The following is a 6,000-nucleotide window of genomic DNA, read 5'->3' on the forward strand; positions in this document are numbered from 1 at the left end:
ATGTAAAAATAGACTCGGTGGTGTGAACAGAATTGTCTAATATTTGAAATGCATTCATTGAGTTCATGGTTAACATGCCAAGAAAAAAGCTTAAGACATAATAAAAAAAGCGGTGGCTGTGGAATTTTCCTTTAATGGCCTCTGATAAGTTTTTACTTGCATTCTGAAAAAGTCCTTTTCACTGTTTTATTGAGATGCCATGAAGTCACTGGGGCCAAGATTTACTGATGTTAATATGCCCTTTAGTAATGCTAAATCCAAGTATGAAAGGCTTAGGAGGCTCTCTCGGACATAAAACTCCAGTCAGTTCCTGGACTCACCGTCATAAATGATTCCTTTATAGGAGGAACTAACCAACGGGTCAGAGAATGGCAACAACCGCCATGAAAAGACTTTTTTTTCTCTTTTTTGCAGTTCTTTGTGTTTTCAAGTGATTGAGTGATATAAAGATAAGTGGGTTATAAGAGTATATGTTAACCATTCACTGTGAGTTTCCATCCCTTAATATATAATCTTGCAAATGATGAACTCCGCAGTGTCATTGTGGCACCATGCAATTATCTAATAGGAAAGAGAGAGTTGCTCTGCTTTTTGAGCAGCACTCACTGGGTCAATTAATTAAACGAGTGCAAATACCTTCAAGTGGGAGATTCAGAACCAAGCCAGGCGGTCTCATGAGATCAGACTATAAGAAACCAGAAATCAAAGGAGATCAGGAGAAATAAAAGGGAGTTGATTTTAAAGACATCACAAGGAATTCAAATTCTATCCTCTGCACATGAAGTGAAGATTTATGTTAAATCCACACTGGTTTGGCCCCATGAATTATGAAGGCCCCTTTCCTCACTATTGGTTAGATACTTACTCTATTGAATATCTACCTCTTCATTCAGGTTTATTTGGGTCACAGAGTCTAAAGATGGGGCGTTTTACAGTTTATATACTATTACTTTATTGATTTGGATTTATGATGCTAATAGAAAATGCCCAGTTTTTCTAGGCACTTAGTTTTTAATTAGCGTAAGCTTCCTGCTTATGGGAAGTTCAGCTGTGGTTAAGACATTTGATGCTATAACAGAGAATTAATTTAGAGAATACAATGTATGCACAATCCTCACCAATCATGATTCTTCACTCCCACAAAAAAAAAAAAACCTCTTTATTAAAATAATTGAGCAAAACCCTTGAAGATCTTAGTTTAAGACCATAGAAAAGTGTGATTCAAAGGAATGAGAAACATGAGGTGCAATTAAGCATTCTACATTAACCCACGTCCCTTCTGGGAAACCTCCATGCTGTATGAGTTCCACCTGAAATTGCTTAGACCCAGCAATTGCACTGCCCATAAAAGTCCAAAACCCCACACTAGGCTGGGCATGGTGGCTCATGCCTGTGGTCCCAGCACTTTGGGAGGCTGAGATGGGCGAATCATTTCAGGTCAGAAGTTTGAGACCAGCCTGGGCACCATGGCAAAACCCCATCTTCACAAAAAATACAAAAATTAGCCAGGCATGGTGATGTGCACCTGTAGTCCCAACTACATAGGAGGCTGAAGTGAGAGGGTTGCTTGAAGCTAAGAGGTTGAGACTGTAGTGAGCCATGATCATGCCACTGCATTCCAGCCTGGGTGACAGAGCAAGGCCTTGTCTCAGAAAAACAAACAAAAAATGTGCACTAATTCTGCACATGCTCTGTTCTGCCCCTAGGATTCTGCTTTCCTCTTCTTCCTCATTATATTTTTCTCTAAGTGAAATCTAGCCTCATCTATGGTTTCTACACCAACAGTGAGAGAACCACAGCAATATTTTTTTCTGTTTATCCAATTTTACTAAACATTCTAAGAGGTATTGGGAAGGGATATTTTCAGTCCATAAGTTGTTAGTAAGTTTGAGTTAGAAAGGAAAAGCTGATGTGGATGTTTAACTTTATAAGAAACTGCCAAATAGATTTGCAAAGTGGTTTGTACCATTTTACATTCATATCAGAACTCTAAGAGATGTCTAATTGTTACATATCCTTGTCAGCACTTGGCATTGTCAATTTCTTTAATGTTAATCATTCTAGTGGGCCTGTCATGGTGTCTCATTGAGCCTTGAGGAAAAATTTCAATGCTAAAGAGTAAGATATATTTTCTCTACTTTGTTACAAAATCAAATGTTATTAATCACTGCTTAGTATAATCCCATTATTCTCCAGTTTTGTGGGCAAGAAATTCACCCTGAAACTTTCTTTTTCTCTGGAAGAGATCAGTGTTCTTGTTCATGCTTCTGGGATTACTAGTTAGTCTTGAACCAAAACTTCACCTATAATTTTCCTTCAAACCAGTAATTTTCAATTGCCTGTGTAAGAAATTGTTTTTAGAGTTTTTCTAAAGAGGTATGTATTAAAATATGCACAAACTAAATTGTGTGATAAATGGGATTTACTTAAAAATAACATGGAGTAGGGAAATGCCATTTAGTGGTTGGGGTCTAGATAAAACAAATTGGCTGTGGGTTCCTAATTGTTGAATCTGGATTTAGGTGCATGAGGATTTTACTTTTATATATGTTTAAAATTTTCCTTCATGAAAAAGTCAAAATATATTTTAAAATCCTGTTTATTTAATTTTCATCTTATTTCACCAAACATTTTTGGGGGCACATAAGAATAGTTATTATAAAATGGGAAAGCCCAGGCAGTTAAAAATCATTATTGGGGACAATATAGTTCAAACATTTTCACATCCACCTCTTCTGGGAAGGTGTCATGGGCTGACTGCCACCTGGCCAGTGAGGGTGGGGAACCTTCACTGAGAGCTGTAAGGATCACTAAAACCAAAGAGAAGGGCAAGAAACAGAATTGGGTAGACAACTGTGGCTATAAGTGGCAGGAGGATGCAGCTATGGAAAACGGGTTATGTGAAAAATCAAGAGGACGAACAAATACCCGAAAGTGGTGACAGGTGAATAGCTTTTATGTGCTCTTTACAGCTGGCAAATAGAAGGACGGCCGTGCTGTGTGACTCAGGACAGAGCCACAGAAGAAGGGTGGGGTGGGGAAGGGTGGGAGGACTGTGAGGGTAGAATCAGAATGCACCTGTGCAGGGCCTAGGGTGCTACCTTATTGAAGTAAGGATGTTGTATTAGTCCGTCCTCATGCTGTTAATAAAGACATACCTGAGACCGGGTAATTTATAAAGGAAAGAGATTTAATTGATTCTCAGTTCACCATGGCTGGGGAGACCTCAGGAAACTTACAATCATGATGGAAGGGAAAGAAAAAACATCCTTCTGCACATGGCAGCAGCAAGAAGCGTAAAGTGAAGGGGTAGGGGAAAGCTCCTTATAAAGCCATTAGATCTCTTAAGCACTCACTCACTATCACGAGAACAGCTTAGAGGTAACCGCTCCCATGATTCATTTATCTTTCACTAGGTCCCTCCCACGACATATGGGCATCATGGGAGCTACAATTCAAGATGAGATTTGGGTGGGGACACGGCCAAACCATATCAAATGTAATAATGGCTCCTATCGTCCTGGTAGATAAAGCCTAGAAGAAAGAATAATCAGTTATATGATGTTGCACTGTATATAAGGGGAAAATACATCTGGTCTCCAGGGTAAGCAAAGATTTTGCTAACACATAGGCCTAAAAATGCATATATATATATATATAAATTTTAAACATAGGCAATTGCCTCAGAGATGCTGAGAGTGGGTTCAGTCACTAGATAAACATTCTGAACCCTTCAGCAAGAGCAGATGGAGAAAAAATCACAGCACATGCACAGTCATGAAATATGATTGGAGCTGGACTCCTTCCAGCCCTCTGGCCCAGCACTGTGTCCAGCCTCCTTGCTACCCACTTGGGGACCCGCCTGGCTTTCAGTGATTAAGAGGGATGGCTTTTTCTTTCCATTGCCCCAGTGGCCTCTGCAATCCTCTATTTGTCTGTTCTCTGAATCTGGGAAAACTCGAAAGAAGAAAAATAGTCAAAATGATGCGGTAGCTTGCTAAAAGGAATAACTTCTCCCTCTTTGATTAATTGCTCTGATCGTCCTCTCCCCATCAGAAATTTACTTGCCTCATAGTCTTTAATGATTAATTTGAAAGGACACAGAATTTAGATCTATCTGGGACTTTAGAAACTCTCTAGTGCAATTCGTTGCCTTCACAGATAAGGAAACTGAGGTCCAGCATAACTATGTGCCCAGCTAGTTATGGCACAGCCATGACTTAGACCCAGTCTCCCAGGTCCCAAGCTTGGGCTAGTTGCCCCAAACCACCTTGTCCCTGGGAGAAGGCAGCCAGTTCCTTGTCATTGCTTGCTGCTTTCCTCCAGGTTTTAACCCTGGCACTGCAACATGCATGCTCCTCTTTTAAACAGGCCATGTTCTTTCTCACAAAACTTAACTTTTGTAAACAGTTTCAAATAAACAGTTTGAAATGTGGATATAAAAACAGTTTTAGGGCTGAGCGCAGTGGCTCACGCCTGTAATCCCAGCACTTTGGGAGGTCGAGATGGGCGGATCGCTTGAGGTCAGGAGTTCGAGATCCACGAGCAACATGGCAAAACCCTGTCTCTACTAAAAAATACAAAAATTTGCCATGCACGGTGGCACACGACTGTAACCCCAGAGACTAATTGGGAGGTGGAGGTTGCAGTGAGCCAAGATCGCTCACTGCACTCCAGCCTGGCAACAGAGCGAGACTCTGTCTCAAAAAAAAAAAAAATTATCTCAAGCTGGGTGCAGAACAAATGGGGAAATGAGAGTAGTAATTGTTATTGTTTACATCTCTCCTCTGCTATTCCAGGGGTGCTGCACATTCCTCAGTAACTCATTTTTTACTCTTTTGAAGATGATGAAATGTTCCACATTTACTGAATGGTAATGCTAAAGTCTATGGTCATTTCATCATGGTCCCATGTGTGGCCCTCATTCTGCCATCAGCCAGAGGAAGAGCAAGAGCAACTAACAGGGGAAGTGAGAAGGACAGCCCTATTCTGTGTGTCGCTGGGAGATGGTGGAGTTCAGAAGCTCACCAACAGACCAGGGGATCTCAAACTTAAACCTGGGTAGGAGTCATCTGAGGAGTTTGGTGTTCATGCAGACTCCAGGCCCCAGCCCTAGAAATTCTGACAGTGGCAGACTTGTGAGGAGTGGGACTTAACTTTGTGTTTTCAGTTGGCATGGGAGAAGACTCCGATACAGATGACTTCATTCTATACTCAGTAAGAATTTTGGTTCCCCAAAACCTCAATTTTGCCGTGTTGAGAACGCAGGCCTTAAACTGAGGAACAATTGATAACCGAAAAAAGAAAAAAAAAAAAAATGTGAGCTTTGAAGTTGAAAGAACTGGGTGTAGGTCTTCATTGCGATTGCTGTATGTGTAAACCTAGCTTCATTATCTGGTCTACAGAAAGAAGAAGGATAATAATACTTTCCTCATATGAAATAGTAGGAGCCTACATATAGCATTTCTACATCAAGCATCTTCTAGATGCTTTGCATCATTTCATCAACAATCTGATGAGCTCCCTATTAGCTCAACTTTACAGGTAAAGGAACTGAGACACAGAGAGGTTTTAAAAAACATTTGCTCAAGACCATACAGCTAGAAAGTGGGGAGTGGCAGAGCTGGGATTAAATAGTCTGAATCTACAGTCTCTGATTTTAACCACTACTTTAAACTTTAATGCATTAGCAGCTGTGGTTAGGTCTTGCTTTGTAAGCAAGAATGTATGCAAAAGAAAACTCACAGGCTCACAAAAACATAGGACTGAGTTTATTGACACATTTTTTATGATTTTGTGAAAATCATAAAAGAAAATATATGCAAAAGAAAACTCACAGACTCACAAAACATAGGACTGGGTTCTATTGAGTCATTTCTTATGATTTTCTGTAAAAGTCAATGCAAATATTAATAGTAAAATAACAGTCCATTTTTATTTACTTTAATGCGGAATTATATCAAATATTTGTTTCTGAAATACTAGAATTAAACTTTATTA

The sequence above is a fragment of the Rhinopithecus bieti genome, unplaced genomic scaffold (assembly GCF_001698545.2).
Source record: "Rhinopithecus bieti isolate Rb0 unplaced genomic scaffold, ASM169854v2 scaffold_10315, whole genome shotgun sequence".
NCBI lineage: Eukaryota > Metazoa > Chordata > Mammalia > Primates > Cercopithecidae > Rhinopithecus > Rhinopithecus bieti.